Below are 17,193 nucleotides of genomic sequence, written 5' to 3'. Positions count from 1 at the left end.
GTCCTTGGCCCCCAGATCCCACAGCCAGGCAGCGCATACCCCAAGGAGGTCAATGATAAAAAGACAGCCCCCTGCAAACTAAACCACGGGCAGCAACACTTTTGCTAGAGGAAAGAACTGGAAAGAAACACCTATTTTCCATATTCTCTGTCTATGATCGGGGAAGTTTGGGCTCAGGAATTGCAGCGCCGCAGGAAATGATGACTATGAGGAGCACAGAGAAGCCCAGAAAGATGGGGGAACTCCTCAGTGCTTCGAGGGCTCCTGGGAGACCGAGGGTCCTGTGACTCGAAAAGAAAAAACAGGGAAATGGAAAGACCACCCACAAGAAGTCACTAGAGTGACCACGCTGGTCCTGAAGATCACGCCACACCATCTGCCTCAGGGCACAGACTGAGGGTCAGCAAACACCTTCAGGGGCTGAGCTGACCCATGGTCTGATGGCAAGAGCTTTGTTCTGGGTCTGCCTCAAAAAAAGCATTTGAACCCAGGTCTTCCTGAATTACACCAGGCCCGGTTGCCTTTCATGAAGAATTGGGGGAGGGGGACTCGCTCCACTTTTGGAACGTTTTAATCATTACGAATGAAAGATGAATCCTAGGGCCTTCCCTTTGAGACCACCCCAATGTACACTCTTGTTTCCTGCTGCCTCCCCATTAGACTGGGAGCTTCTGGAGGGCAGGGATGGACTGTCTTTGGCTGTTCTTTGTATCTCCAGGGCTTAGCACTGGGCCTGGCACATAGTAGCGGTTTAATAAATGTTAGCTGACTGATACAAAGGAAGCAGGACCAGAAAATCACCAGCCACGGACACAATTACAGTAATGAAGTCAATGGAAAGAATGCAACCATCCAAAGTGAAAACTGTAAAATGATGACCAGGCTGGGGGCTGCCCAAGAAGAGCCTCTCCCCTCCTATGCGTCACAGGGGGAGGCCTGCGGGTGTGGAACCCTAGGTCAGCTCCTCTGAAATAGCGGCTAGCTGATGCCCGTCGCATGGGGAGATAGCTGAAGCGGCGAGACAGACGCACAGATGTGACTGGCAGAACACCACTCTGCTGGGGGCATGGTTTCCGAGAAACCTGGGAAGACTTTCATAACCTGATGCAAAGTGAAGTGAGCAGAACCAGGAGAACCCTGTACCGTGATCAGCCGTGAAAGCCGGAGCTGCTCTGATCAAGACAAGAGACCCAGGAGGAAAAACGCTATCCGCCTCCAGAAAGAGACCAGACGGGCCGTGGGTGCAGATGGAAGCCGATTTCTTACCTTTTCTTGCTTTTTTTTTCCACCTCAGAATACGGCTAAAGTGGAAATCTGTTGTATGTCTCTCTGTATTTGTAATGGGTTTTCTTTTCCTTGCCTTCTCAATGGATGGGGAGGAGATGGGAGGAGGGAGAGAATTTGAGCCCGAAGAGAAAATAAAACGGAATGTTTTTAAAAAGAAACATCCATTTGCTTTGCTACACTGTTTCCTCTCTCTCTGACCCTGTGTTATTAAGGACAGCTCTCTGGGAAAGACAAGGTCACAGTAGGAAATCAAGGCGACATCTAAACAAAAGAGTGCAATACAGTTTTATTTAAAAAAGAAAAAGGAAATAAGCGGTCAGCAAGGGAAAAGAGAAGGCTGACACTTCTAACCCGGACCAAGAGATTCCACAAGAGACTCAGGGGCACTTGCTCATTTCGCTCCCCAATGGCAAAGACTTTTCTAGTGCTCCAGAACATCAGAATGGCTGGTCTTCTGCCTGCGCAGCCGTCTGCAGCTACAAGGAACTGCACATAGTCGGCATCTGTCCCTGTGGCACAGCAGATAAAAAGCTACACCGAGATCTGGAACTGAATTTGAATTCTGCCACAGGCACTCACTGGCTGTGGGAGCCAAGGCACACCACTTAACCTCTCTCTTTAGTTTTCTCAGATGCAAAATGGGGATAAGGACAGCACCTCCAGGTGGACAGAGGTAACCTAATAAAGTGTTTTGCAAACATTAAAGTAAAAGTAGCTTTCACACACAGCAAAGGGTCACCGAAACAGAAAGAGAAAGAAAAGTCATTCTGGTGCATCTGACTTTTGTCTGTGTGTCTAGGGCGGGATGACTACTCCCTATCGAGTGTTCAACAGAAAACCCAGCCACTTCTAAGAAAGTGTCAAAGGCCCTGGGAGCTCTGGTCCTCAGCAGGCAGGTAACCCTGAGAAGCACTAGTTTACAGGACTGCCATCACAACCAGCAGTGGACAGGGAAGCCCGGCTCATGAGGCATCTGGGCAGGAGAAGGAACTGCCCCTTCCTCCCCACACGTGCCATTTGCTACCAAGTCTGACAAGAGTCTGGGCCACCCGGGTAGCTGGGCCTCCACCACCATCACTAGCATCGCAGGTCTACCGGCCAGCCCCTTGGAGCCCTTCTTCACCCACTTGCCAAGGGGTTCTTCCAAAGCACAGGTGTGGCCCTATCTCAGACTTCTGCTTCCCTAGGGCACAGGGGCACAGATTCCACATCCAGCCCGACGTGCCCTCTCATCTCCACCTCGATGCCCTTGACCAACCCGCCCCTCAGGCCTGGAATGTACTCCCCTCTTTGATGCTTGGAATCCCTCGTTTCCTTGAAGGGTCAGACCATGTGCCAACTCTTCCAGAGAAGCCTTCCTGGTCACCCTTCCCTCCTCCAGCCACGATGACCACACACGTCTGTTTATGTGGGGTCTGGGGGCCAGCAGGATTTCATTTCGCCTTTCTAACCTTGGCACCCAATCCAGGGCCTGCCTTGTAGACAGCAGGCACTCAATGTTCATCTACACGTATATCACTTTTTCAACTTTCTTCCCCTACTTGCAAAACATCTGCACCTCCCCTCGGAGCACAACCTCATCAGGAGCGGCGCCCTTGCTACCTCGCAGACCCCACACCCACCTCCCCTGGCAGCAGATGCTTCCATGTCCTGCCTCCGCTGCAGGCCCTCGGTGTCACTGAGCAAATGGTCCAACGCCCCTTCCACAAGGACACCAGCCCCCTTCACCATCCGCAGAGAGAACGTCCTAAGATGGAACACCTCATTCAGGACCATTTCACGTCCGTTAAACACAAGCACGCAGCCTCGCCAAGGACAGCTTTCTTGTTCTGGGTTGTTTTGTGATGACTGCTTAAAATAACACTTGCAACTGAGGAATTCAAAGTTTTAAATATTCTAAATATTTGCCACTGCTAACCCACCAATATTTATCTTTGGGTAAAAGATACAATTACACATTTTGAATTAAAGTACGTTTCCTAAGTCGTGTTACTTCTGACTCACCCAAAGCCAATTGTTGAATTCCCAACATTAAATACTTCGATCAGTGATTAAAGTGACAACAGGATGACTATAAAATCTCGAGTCCCCTGCCCAGACTCATCCTGCTTAGGCCCCTCCCAGCAGCTCCAACCTCCCCAGCGGCCGACATTATTAATGACTGAAGCCTAGGGGCAGTTGGTCTGGAGGAAAAAATCTGAAGCCAGGGCAGCCCAGCAGGTCACCCAAAGGAAACTACGTCCCATTCCCCTCCCCACCCCACTTTCTGTAGAAGAGAAACAGTCCTAAGTCAAGTGAACACATTTGTCCAAGGTCCCTTTTCTGGCCAGACCCTCCCACTCATCTCACCCACACATGGGGTATCAGAGCAATCAATCTACAAGAAGTGATTAAGCACCTACTATGTGCTAGGCCCTGGGGTACAAGGACGAAGAATGACAGGACCCCTGCTCTCCAGGAGCTCACGCTCTAATGAGTGAGTCAAGTGCATCTATAAATACCTACAGCAACACACAGAGCAAATGAATAAACATAGCCAAAGATGCAGTAGGTAAATGCGAGATGTCAGGAGGGAGAGAACTAGCAGCTGGGGGGTATCAGGAGACTTTCAGCCACAAAAAATGATGCTCGAGCTGTCTCCAAGGAAGAGGGATTCTGTGAGGCGGCGGTAAGTGGGGTAGGCGGGTGCTCCAGGCGTGAAGAGGGAAGGCACAGCGTTATGGGGAGAGCCAGACGGCAGTGGGGCAAGTAGAGCGATGTCTAAGGATGGCAGCCAACTCCTGCCCTCTGACTTTTTGTCGCCACACCCCCTGCCCCTCCCCCAACGTCCACCCTCCCTCTCGAGCCCTTGCCACTTTTCTCTCTCCTCGGCTTTCTTTCTCTGTCTTCAAAAAGACATTTGGGCCATGCTCTTCGTAAATGGCCCTGCTGGACCTTCTTGAGAGAGGAGCTCAAGGCACTGCCTCCACTCCCTCACCACTCATCTGCTCCTTACCCCCTCCAACTGGCCTCTGGCCTCCATCCCTGCAGCCCATTGACCCTGGGGAAGGTCAGCGGCAGGAGCACATGGCCCATCCTTCAGCCACCTCCTTTTTGACCTCTTGGCACCCTGGAGCATTGCTGCGGACAACATCCCCCGTGTGCTGGGCTCTAAGCAGAGGCCAAGGCTAGCTAGGGACCCCAAGCCGTCTCATCTCTTCCACAACCCAGGCCTGCCAGTGGCAGGGGGCCTCCCATCTGCGCTCAATAGCTCCTTCACAACGTCCTGTGCCTTCTAACTTGTCTCCACTTCCCAGTTTGTGTTGACAACACCACCATAACCCAGCCTTCAAACCTTAATCTGAATATCTGATCACAAATCCTGATTATTTGTCCCGCAAAATTTCCCTCAGACAGAAAAACTGTAATGTATTACACGCTGGAGTTAATTTAAACATAAACAGTGGCTAAACAAGTTTAGTGGGTTTTCACTGCTGTTCAATGTTAATCTGTAAAGCATTTTATAAAGCACCACAATAACCCCCAGAAACAGTAAAAATTGTTGGGAAAAGTGGAAAGCAATATGGCAGAAAGTGGGCATAGACCAATACCGACACCACTTACTAAGACAAGGTCAAAATGGACACATGAACCAGATACAAAGGGAGATATTACAAGAAAATGTGAAGACCGTGAAAAATATTACTTATCAGACTCACGGACAGGCAAACAATTTATGAATAAAGATGAGATAGAGAGCAAAGTAGGCTGTAAAATGGATAATTTCAATGACATTAAATTTGAAAGGTTTTATATAAATAAAACAAATGTAGCCAAGATCAGAAGGAAAGCAGAAAACTGGAAAATAATTTTTATAGACAGTTTCTCAGGTAAAGGTCTCATATCTCAAATATATAAAAAACTCTGTCAAATCTATAAGAATACGAGTCATTCCCCAATTGATAAGTAATTAAAGGATATGAACAGGCAGTTCTCCAATGAAGAAATCAAAAAAATTTATAGTCATATGAATAAATGTTCCAAATCATTATTGATTAGAGAAATGCAAATTAAAACAACATCAATTTACACCTATCAGACTAGCCAAAATGATTGAAGGGGAAAGTGACAAATTTTGAAGGAGATGTGGGAAAACTGGGACACTAATTCATTGTTGGTGAAATTGTGAACTGATCCAACCATTTTGGGAAAGATCTGGAATTGTGCTCAAAGAATTATAAAACTGTCTATACCCTTTAACCCAGCAATACCACAACTAAGTCTATTTCTAAAGATGATTAGGGGAAAAGGAAAATAACCTACATGTTCTAAAATGTTCACAGCAGCTCTCTCTGTTGTTCTAAGCACTGGAAACTGAAGATACCCATCAACTGTGGAATGGCTGAACAAGCTGTAATATATGATTGTGATGGAATACTACTGTGCTCTAAGAAATGATGAGCTTGACGATCTCAGAAAAACATGGAAAAGACTTGCAAGAAATAATGAAGAGGGAAATGAGCACAACCAAAATAACATTGTACACACACTAACAGCAATATTGAGCAAATAAGTCATTTTGGCCATTGTAAGTATCCAGATTAACTATAAAGAACAGATGAAGACACTATCTACGTCCAGAGAAAGAACTGATACATAGAAGTATGTACAGAATAATTTTACATGTCTATATTTGTCTAACGGTAGCCATCTCTAGGGTGGGAGAGTGGGGGGGAGGGAAAAAATGTAGATGACTATCATATATTTAAAAAGAATAGCAAGTTGTACATAACAGATTTGCAGTTCTATGTACAATCGTCTTTTTTTATTATACTATGTTATAGAAATGCTTGTTTTATTTCATAAATTAAAAAAAAAAAGAAGGAAGAAGCAAAGTCACTGCCGCCATCTGCACGTCCTTGTCCAGGACCCTCCCAACTCAGGAGGGGGGTTGCTGCGATGGCCCAGGACTTCATCTCGCCAGGTTTTCTTACACAGCACTACTCCAGGTCAAGAAGTTACATTAACAATAATAAAACTCCACTGGGGTAGATGAGTCACTCAAGCGTGTACCCCCTTTGGCCCAGGGATCCTACTGCACGGCACACACCCCAAGGAGGCCACAGCCGGAGGGCAAGGTCACACAGACACCCAAACATCAGGGCGGCAATGGCGCAGTAGCAAAGGACCGATGGGCACAGCCGAACAAGTCCTGGCAACTGAACAGAAGCAGCCAAATGTGTAGGAGCTGCTACAGAACATGCTGACCCTGATGACGTCAAGAAGGCTCTGAGGACCCCGCCAGCCCAAAGCAATCATTTCAGCCTGCCTGGTTTCTCTGGTCCACAGGATGTTCTCCCGGGGTGGAAGGCACTACTAGAATAACAATAACTCTGGAAAAGACCACCAAATGGGGCCTGTGATATGACAGGGTCAGATCTCCAATAAATTAGAGGTGCAAGGAAGAAATCACCTTTCAGGTCTACAAACTGGAGGAGAGTTCATGACTAGACATGACCATGCAAGACAAAAGGAGTAATTTTATTTATACAGAATTTAACAGCTTTCGCACCAACAAATCTAATGGAGTGAAAACTGGAAGGGAAACAAGTTAATGGGGAAAAAACAGCTGGCTTCTCTGATAAAGGTTGATTCAAATTTAGAAGACTAAGCACCATTTCCCAATCAGCATTCAAAGGATATGAACAGGCAATTTTCTAAGAAATTCAACCAATCAATGATTAACAATATGGAAAAAATGCTCTAGGTTGCTAATAATTAAAGCAACTCTGAGGCGCCACCTCAAACCCATCAGATTGGTAAAAATTACAAAAGAGGAAAACGACAAATATCGTAAGTAGAATCTGTGAGAAAATAGACACCCTAGAGCATTGCTGGTGGAGTTGTGAACTGTTCAGCCATTCTGGAAAGCAATTTGAAGCTGTTCCCCAAAAGTTACTAAGCTACACATAATTAGGCTTATACCCTAAAGAAATTAAAGAAAGAGGAAAAGTACCCCGATGTCCTAAAATATTTACAGCAGGTTTTTTCATAGTAGCCCCAAATCAGAAACTTAGGGAGTCTCTTCCTATCGGGGAACAGCTAAACCCGTTGCGGTATAAGAACGCAATGGAATGTTATTGTGCTGAAAACGATGAAACGGACAATTTCGCAGGAAGCTAGGAAGGCTGCAAAGCGAGCTGAAATGGGAGAACAATTCACACGCTGACAACAACACGAGAGAGAAAAGAAATTCCGGAGCGTCCTCAAGGTGATGATCGACCACGAATCCAGGGGAGAGAAGGTGAAACACTGCACCCGCTGCTGCCAGGAAGGCGACCAACGTAACACACAGAGACAGACAGGACTACGCAAACTTATGATTAGGGGACTTTCATGCTGTGGGTGGGGACGGGCAGGGAAGGACAGAGGGAAAGTAAAAATAGATAAATGTGTTTTTCAAATGAAAAGATCAATAAAAGACTGTTATTAAAATAATTTATAATACATAGTGCTTTACAATTTCTAAAGCACTTTTCCTACAATAACCCCATGAGGTAAAAAGTGTCATCACCATTTTAAGGGTGAGGAAATTTAGACTGAGCGAAGTTAACAAATTAGCCCCAATCATTCAATAAACATTTATAAAGCGCCTACTATGTGTCAGAACACACCAAAGAACCATACAAGAAAGATCTTGACATCACCAATAAGCAGGATGGTGCAGTCACTGATCTACAGCCAGACATCCTGGAGAATGAAGTCAAGTGGGCCGCAGGAAGCGCTGCTAACAATAAGGCAAGTGGAGTGGTGGAATTCACCTCCTGAGCTATTTCAATCCCTTAAAAACGATGCCGTTAAAGTGCTGCGCTCAACAGGTCAACACGTTTGGAAAACTCAGCAGCGATCGCTGGATTGGAAAAGATCAGCTTACGTCTCAATTCTAACGGGCGGCACTGCCGGCGAAATGTTCAAATGACTGAACACCTGGGCTCATTGCGCATGCCAGCAAGGTTAAGATTCTGCGCGCCAGGCTGCAGCAACACAGGAACCGAGAATCCCAGAAGAGCAGGCTGAGGACCGAGAGACCAAACTGCCAACACGCGCTGGATAATGGAGAAAGTGAGGGAGTCCCAGGAAGACGCCTCCGCCTGCTTCACTGACGACACTGAAGCCTGCAACTGTGGGGATCACGACAAAACATGGCAGGTCCTCAGACAGACGGGAGCGCAGGTCATCTGACTTGTCTCCTGAGGAACCGGTACGTGGGCCGAGAAGCAGAAGAACCAAACGTGGGACGAACAACCGATTGGTTTAAGACTGAGAAAAGAGGATGGCGAGGCCGGGTGCTGTCACCTTAGCCGTGGAACTCCCACACAGAGCACGTCATGTGAAGTGCCAGGCCGGAGGAATCCAAAGCTGGAAGTAAGGTTGCTGGGAGGAATACCAACAACCTCAGACATGCAGAGGACACCCCTCGGGTGGCAGGAAGCGAAGAGGAACGGAGAAGCCTCCTGATGAGGGAGAAAGAGGAGAGCGTGAAAGCTGCATGGACACTTCACGGCAAAAAACTAAGGCGCTGGCGGGTGGCCCCTTCACCTTCTGGCAAACAGAGGGAGAAGAAATGGAAGCAGCGTCCGATTTATACTCTTGGGCTCCGAGATCGCTGCAGACGGTGACGGCAGCCAGGAAATTAACAGACGCTCGCTCCTTGGAAGGAAAGCTCGGGCAAATGTGGACAGCAGACTAAAAAGCGGAGACGTCACCTCGCCGACAAATACATATACATACATATACACATATCCATATATCCATATACACATACATAAACATACACACATACACACACACACACACGCACACACACATAGTCAAAGCTATGACTGGACTATGAGGAAAGCGCATTTTTGAATTGTGGTGCTGGAGAAGACTTTTCACAGTCCCCTGGACAGCAAGAGATCAAATCAGTCAACACTTAAAAGAAATTAATTCAGACTATTCCTTGGAAAGCTAGGTGGAAAAGTGGATAGAGAGCTGAGCCTGCAATCAGAAGGACTCATCTTCATGATTCATTCATCTGGCCTCAGACACTTACTGGTTGTGCAACCCTGGGCAAGTCACTTAAGCCTGTTTGCCTCAGTTTCCTCATCTGTAAAACAAGCTGGAGAAGGAAATGGCAAATCATTCCACTATCTTTGCCAAAGACACCCCAAATGGGCTCGTGAAGAGTCAGACATGACGGAAACAACTGAACGATAACAAATTCACCGAAGGGCAAATACTGAAGCTGAAGCTTAAATACAGCGGTCACATATTGAGAAGACCGGACTCACTGGAAAACCTTCATGCTGGGAGAGACTGAAGGTAAAAGGAGAAGGGGACGGGAGAGGGTGAGATGGACAGACGGTGTCACAGAAGCAACGGACATGAGCTTGGACAGACTTCAGGAGATGGTGGAGGATAGAAGGGCCTGGCGTGCTCTGGTCCATGGGATCATGAAGGATCAGACATGACTGAACAACGTGCTGGGGATACAAAGAGAGGCCAAAGACAGTCCCTGACCTCGGAGGAAACAGCCCACAAATACACACAAAGCACGCTATAAACAGGATAAACAGGAGATAAGTCATAGAGGGAAGGCACTGGAATTAAGGGGGGGTTAGGGAAGGCCTCCTGTAGAAGAGGGGACTTTAGCTGGGACTTCCAGGAGGCGGAGATGAGGAAGGAGAGCCTTCCAGGCGTGGGGGACAGCCAGAGAGAATGCCTAGGGCCGGTCTTGGACGGAGGGTCTTGTTCCAGGAACAGTCAGGAAGCCAGGGCCCTGGATCAAAGAGTCAGGCGTCAGCAGGCCTGATAGGGAGGAGGAGGCAGGTGAGGTGGGGCTTTGAACACCAAGCAGGATTTTGTATTTGCTCCTGGAGGCCACAGGGAGACACTGGAGTTTACTGAAGAGGGGGTGACACGGTCACACAGTGACTAACTTTAGGAAAATCACTCTAGTGGCTGAATGGAGGCAGGCTGACCCAGCCACAGGCCACTGCAATGGTCCCGGTGAGAGGGGATGAGGGGCGGTATCAGAGGAGAGGAGGGCGTGTGTGTGAGGATGCTGCAGAGGGGAAATCATAGGCGTGGCCACAGAACTCTGCCCGGCACACTGCTAAGGGAATCCAAGCCGCTCTGTCTCATTTTCTGAACGTCCCAGACACGGCCTCCATGTACTTTCTAACTTTCTCCCCCAGGATTCCAGGAAGGCTGTCCCACTAATCGCTCATGCTTTTCCTCCCAAAGCCCTGGCCCTTTTATCTCTGGCCATCCCAGCCCTCCTTTCAGGCCCCACTGTCCCTCCTCCTCCAGTCCCATGGAGCTTTAGCTAATCACGCCAGCCCCCCCCCCAACTCCTCTAGAATTAGCTGTCTGCTCCACACAATTAGTACATTATGATCCACAGTTCTAGTCTCTAATTGTACACTGCACAATTCAGCAATTTATATTTGTATATAATGCCTACAAGTGACCGTTTCATGCCTAGAACATTAGTCCTTAAAGTAGAATCTCATTTTCACGAGGATAAAACCATTCTTAATCAGCTTATGAATTTACTTGGGCCAAACCAATTAGGCCAGAGAAGAATGAGGGCAGGGCAAAGCACCATTAAGACCTACAGGGGAGGGTGGCAAGGTCGGCCCCGGGAGGGAATCGCTGGGGCCAAGAGAGAAGTGACTTTCTCAAGCAAGGTCCAAACACCCAAAGATCAGAGGAGTCAGGAAGCGCGTTCTAAAGGAGAACTAAGAACCCTAAGGAGTATGATCGTTCCAAGTCAAACTGGCCTGGACTCTGGGCCTTTGATTCAGCTTCCAATCCAGACCAGCCCGGGGCCCGGCATCAGACAGAGCTCTCTACACCCGCTGACCCAGTGATCCTGTTCCTGGGCATGATCCCCAAAGAGATGGACGGAAGACAGGAAGATCCCAAGCAGACTAAAAACATTCTTATCAGCGCTTTTTGTGGGGTGGAAAGCCGAAGTCCAAGTTGGTGCCCATCAGTTAGGAAACAGCTGATAAAACTGCTTGGAAGGTCCCAGAGGCCAGGGCGCTTAGCTAGTGCACGGTGATGGAATGGAGGAGACCTACTGTGCACTAAGAAACAACAAATAAGAAACTTAGAGAAATGCGAGGAGACAGATTCCAGAGAGAGTGACCGTCAGGACAACGACTACAGGAATGTAAACAATGACACCAAAAATGAGCAAAAGGGCCAAGCTCCGATGGCCATGCCCAGTCCTGAGCTCGACGGTACTCCTGAACTCTGGCTGGGGAGGTGAGGAGCTCCTGGATCAGAGCACTGCATACACCGCTTCAAACACTTTCTCTTTGTTACAAAGGAGAGTTTGATTCCCCCCACCCTCTACACCCCCCCCCAAGCAGTACCCTGGGAAATGACGGTGGAACAGAAACCAAAAAGCCCTAATTAATCCTGCTTTTGAAAGGCGGGGAGCTCCCTCTAGAGTCTCCGTGTTAAACCGTGCCCTCACTCACACACACATCATCCAAGCAGCAAGGGAAGAAATCTCAGAGACTCAGAGAGGCAGGAAGGCTGGGCACGAGCAGGGCACTGACCCTGGGGGGGGGGGGGGGGGGGGAAGCCCCAGAATTCCTAGAGCACTCCCCATTTGTTCCTCCCACACATCAGCCTGGATCCTTCTTCTTTCTCCATACGGTTTCTAGAGGTCAGAATCGACTTGGGAGGGGGAGAGCGGTTTATGGCCATGTCCCCACCGCAGCCGGCACAGCACCCAAGGTGGCCACGTCCATGCTGGTGGATGCCAACTTCTCCCAATTTCAATGAAAACTTCTCTTGGGAGCTGGGGAAGCAGGGAGCCCACCTTCTCCCCCCTCAGTCCAGGTACAGAGAAAGGGCCCCCCCAAACCCGACAGATGAACAGACGGAGAGGTGAGATCTCTTCTAAGAAGCTGCCAAGATGGCGCAACCAGGTGACAAGGGGCTCTGTGTCCATCTTTCCCTTAATACCCCCACGAAATCTCCTTTGTTCACAATCATTCCTCACACCTACATCAGGTAAGCCGAGGAAGGCGCAGCCTGGCCGTTCTCCCACACACTTCAAAGTTTATGTTTTAAAATTAGGTTATTTTCCCATCAAATCCTGAACGCTGTATATACATGAATGGGGGCAGTGACGGATTTGCCTTAGAACCTTACTGACCACCTGCCAACACCTGAAAATCCTTCTCAACATCTTAAAAAAGACTGCCTTTTGAGGGCAGGGCAGGGCCCAGAAGAGGCTCCGGCTGACTGGTACAGTGAGGCCTGGTTTGGGCCCCAGCTCTGCCACTGGCCCTGTGGATAGAGCACGCTGGGCCTGGAGTCAGGAAGACCAGGGTTCAAATCCAGCCACAGATACTAACTGCGTGACCCTGGGCAAACCACTTCACCTCTATTTGCCTCAGTTTCCTTAACTGTAAAATGGTTCTTGTAACAGCACCTTCCTCACAGAGTCACTGTGAGGATCTAATGAGAACGGCCGTGAAGCATTCCTCACAGTGCTATTGGCCCGGCATAGCTGCCCAAGGCCTCCTTCTTTCCCAAAGAACCGATCAGGGCTCCTGGCTGGGCATGAAGTGCCCCCTCACAGCTATCCTGTGAGTCCCGAGCAGGGCCTGGATGTCAGAGAGGCCTGTAAACTTGGGTGGGAAGCCTCTCTAACCTCTCATTGAAATTTAGCTTTTCCTTCCTTTACAAGTGTTTCTTCAAAAACAAAACAAAGCAAATAAACATTAATTCGGCAGAGGGTTCGCCAAAGTTGGAAGAAGCCCACCGCACACCAAGGCCTGGCGGTCACTCTGAAATCCCCCTTCACTCACATCTGGAGCCCTCTCTAGCCACCAAAACCAAGCCTGCTTTAGTTTGGTTTGAGCTGGGAGTGGGGAAGGCACTCCCCAGGAACGGTACATAGCAGCAAACAAATGGAAAAAAAAAATCAATGAAAAAACCCTCCTCAAACCAATGTCAGCCTTATGTTTCTGTCCTCAACCGATCATCATCACACCTTCAGAGCCATTATGGGGCCAGAAACTTGTTTTACAAAACTGTCAGGGGCTGGGGTGTCACCCTTGGGACACCTTCCCCAAAGTAGGGGGAGGGGAGAACTGAACACATAGACCGTAGCATGCACCCTGTCACCTGTCTGCTCTTCAATTATGGCCAGAAGGGTAAAAAGGAAGAAATGAAAAACAAATCTCTGAAACCATAAAAAACGAAATAAAGTTCATTCAACCAGATCCCAAGCACAGAAAGTCAGTACTTTAAAAAAAATCTAAGCTGAAAAAGCCAACAAAATTCTCCGACCCCGGGGGAAGAGAGCATTTTCTTTCAAAGATTTCACTTGACGCATGAGTTATCAGACAAGGAGTTCATTTCATCTGGTCTCCGGCCCACAAGCTATCCCCCAATCTCAATGCCTGTCTCTGTGGCAATGACTGGACTCCAGATTCCCAAAGGGCCAAGCGCTAGTACCGAACCATGCAGACGTGGCCAAGTAGAACGTAAGGTCTCTGTGGGCAGGGACTACGGCACCTTTGTCCAAGTGGCCCCAGAGCCAAGAGGGCACCTTGTACCTAACAGGCACTTCCTGCACGCTTCAGTTTTAAGAATACACATTCCAAATAATTACAACGTGGAAACATGAGTGCCAACCTTCTCATTAGCCAGCAGTACACGCACGTTTTCTATTCAGCGAAGGTCTGCCCAGCCTCTGACCCTCCGGGGCAAGTCACCCAAGCTCTCAGCATCTCCAGGGAGCTCACTCAAACTTGTGGGGTGGGAAGGAGGCCTGAACCCACTCCAGCGCAGGAAGCTTCTGGAGCTCCGCGGTCCCTCCACCTCTGACATCCCATCTCTGCCTCGAAGGCTGTCCCTCTTTAGTGAATGCCTACAGAGAACATGGTTTTATTTCCACTGGTTACGTTTTTTCACCCAAAATGCTTCACAAATGTTGAACAGACCTCCCCAAACACACTTTCTGGTCACTTAACAGCTCAGCTCCTTTTTCTCCGACACGCTGAAACCGGAGCATCGCGCTCTGGCTGACTTGGTCCGAGGCACCCCGTAAATCAGAGCCTTCTGACACAAACCCGGCAGGGTTCGCCAGCCCCTGGTTGGCCTGGTTCAAACTGGCAGATCACATTCTTTCCCAGTGAGGTTAATGCAAACTAGGGCCATGTTTATGGGCACAGGAGCCAGCGAGCCCGCTGCAGCACCTTCCTTCTTTCCTTGCCGAGGACAGCCACAAGGCTGCCGCTCTGGCCCCGGAGGAGCCCGGCCTCGTGTGGTGAGGACCACAGCAAGCCCACAGCCCGACTGGGAGGGGTCGGGCAAGGAGCCCTTTCACAAAGTCTGATAAGGCTACCTTAGTAACAAAGTGCATTCCAGAGCAAGCAAACAGTTGGAGGGAAGGTCACTTGGTCTCCGTTCTGCCCTGGGCACGTTCTGGGTCAAATACCAGGACTCTGGATTGTGCTGTCAGTTTTTCTCCTAGCTCCCCGAACGAGGTATGCCTCTCCTACCCCTAGCCTGAGGGCATCCCATCCTGGCGAGACGGACCCCCACTGGCACGGGAATTTGGAAGCCAAGGCCCTGCCAGGTTTCTTCCATTTCAACCACACAAACTGGCTGGTAGAGTAACCGAACCTATATCAGACCACACCAGCTCTTGGTCTTGGCCAAATAAGGATAGCCTCAAATTATCTCTCATCTAGTCTGAAGGCTTAACCCAACTCTGTGGTTTTAGATAGAACGGCAGAGAAAAAACTATGACCCACCTAAGAGACGGACCGTAGGTGACGATCCCTCGGGCAGTAATGCCCCGGGCCTGAGGCCCCACCAGGCGCCCCCAGACTGGCAGCGATGCAGCGGGGAATAACTCATCCTGAAGAGCAGCCATCTCCACCAGATGCAGCACAGAAGGGACTAATACCAGGCCCCTTCCCCTGCTGCTGGGCTCTAGCCCTGCCCACCAGAGCTCCAGGGTGAGATGGGGGAGCCCCAAGAGACGTGATGAGGAGGACTGGCAATCTAACAGAATCCACAAGAAATAAGGAGACCAGGGAGCCAAAGGAAAAAGGGGAGGGGGACATGCTGTTGACGACACTAGGAGCTTGAAAAATCCACTGCAGTAAGAAAGTCACAGGTGTGAGGCCTCTGAGTGGAAGGGGAAATGCTGGTACACACGCTCAAAAACCCGAGAATGAGTATAAATGCAATCTCAACGGTTTCCATGGGTGACCACACCAACAGGTTTTTCCTGCCTGCTCTATAGCATTTGGCAAGCATCACAACGAAACTTTGAGAGATTCTGCTCTTTGTTCAGTTGCGCTCACCAAGGAGAGTAAAATGTGGAACAGTAGAAGATATCCTCCTAAAACTGATGGGATGCTTTAAAAATCCGATTATGCCATGTAAATGAAAACACCAACGAAAGGAAGACTGACTCCAAGTGAAAAACCAAGAATGGCCCAGGGAGGAGAGAGAAACGACAGACATCATTCTTTTCTGCAAAGAGTGGGGGCCCACTAGGGCAGAATACTGTGCACGCTGTCCTTTGGTGTTTCTGATTGTCACCAGGAGGTTGGACTCCGGAGGAAGAATCACACCCAAAACGACTGACAAAAACGAAAAGCAACAATGACTTTCTTCATGGGATGATGTTTACGCACTTCATTCTGAAAGCAGCCTGAAAAAGCAGCCCAGAGCACAACTACTTCACTAGAGAGGGCAACCAGGAAACACGTGGACTCGGCCAGCTTCAGGGGTCAGAGTCTATGCCACTTCAAAAACCCGAGCAGCTTCCTGCCGGGGCCCAGAAGGGGCCTCAACGGCAGCCCTCCCCACCCGGCGATGCCCAGGACCCCGCTCCAAAAGCTCCACCGGCACCAGCGGAGAAAAGACGCTGAAAAGGGGAGAGAGACGCAACTGAGAAAGGAAGGGAGAGGAAACACTCACTCATCGTCTTCTCCCTGGTCCCTGACTTCATTTCCCACACTCTTCCTCACTTTCCCAACCATATGTCCAGACAGGATCTGAAAAACAGAAGATGCCTTTCATTAGCTGGGTTAAGTGGAGCCTTTGGGGGTAACAGGAGGGAAGCAGGAGTCTCCCACCCGAGAGGAGGGAACCAGGAGTCGCCCACCCGAGAGGATCCCGTCTATCTCTCGGAGGGCCAATCTCCTCCCCGGTTGACCCGGGGAGCCCCAGACAGCCAGGCTCATCATTTCCCTGAAATTTCGAGAGCGTGTCTTTTTTGCAGGAACCCGGCCTATCTGTTTGTGGACAGCCCCACACCGGCACCGACTACACCCGGCGAGGGCGGCCGGGGGACGGCCTGGAGGTCTCACGGCCCGAAACACGGGCCACCTAACTCTGGCACTCACTAGCCAAATGCAGGGGTGCTGCTAAAGGTCATTTAGAGGGTCAGCTGGCACGGCTCCTCAGCGCCTGACCGAGTACATACGATTGGGGCTCTCGGGGCAAACCGGTCCGCTCTCTTCTCCCCGAACCTGACACGGTGACTTTTTGTGGACTGCTCCCGACATCCCCTTCGCGTTCCCGTGTCCGGGTCTTTTCCGAGGGCTGCGGACCAGCACCCGGACACGATCCGCGGGCTCCGTACACCTGTCGGCCCGGGACCCCGGACCCCTCCGGCCCCGCGGCCCGCCCGCAGACCTCCCGCAGCTCGCCCTCCCTGCGCTCTCGGAGGCGCGGGGCCGGGGCCCCGGGGAGCGTGCTCGGCCCCCTCGCACGCTCCGGCCAACACTCACTTCCTCTCTCCCCGGGCACCGGGCACCGGGCGCGGGGCGCAGCGGCCCCCCGCCCCCCGCCGCGAACCCGGGGCCGGGCCGGGTCGGGGCCGCGGGC

The 17,193-nt window shown here is 50.0% G+C and overlaps 1 protein-coding gene across 3 annotated transcripts in view; it reads right to left on the bottom strand.

Annotated features, from left to right (window-relative positions):
• Positions 1-16,853, bottom strand: part of ZBED4 (zinc finger BED-type containing 4) — a 52,658-nt gene extending 35,805 nt beyond the window's left edge. The window contains exons 1-2 of one of the 3 annotated variants that reach the window (XM_027854331.1): positions 16,710-16,851; positions 16,282-16,358 (exon numbers count right to left, since the gene is read on the bottom strand). The gene's annotated coding sequence lies outside the window, so the exon portion shown is untranslated. Of the gene's footprint in view, positions 1-16,281 lie in introns of all 3 variants that reach the window. The other 2 variants (XM_027854332.1, XM_027854333.1) reach the window with 2 other exon arrangements.
• Positions 16,854-17,193: the final 340 nt, after the last annotated feature.

Source organism: Vombatus ursinus, unplaced genomic scaffold, assembly GCF_900497805.2.
Source record: "Vombatus ursinus unplaced genomic scaffold, bare-nosed wombat genome assembly UNPS02010394.1, whole genome shotgun sequence".
Classification (NCBI taxonomy): Eukaryota; Metazoa; Chordata; class Mammalia; order Diprotodontia; family Vombatidae; genus Vombatus; species Vombatus ursinus.
The sequence above is the reverse complement of the archived record's forward strand: the minus strand, read 5'-3'. Positions and strand labels throughout refer to the sequence as shown.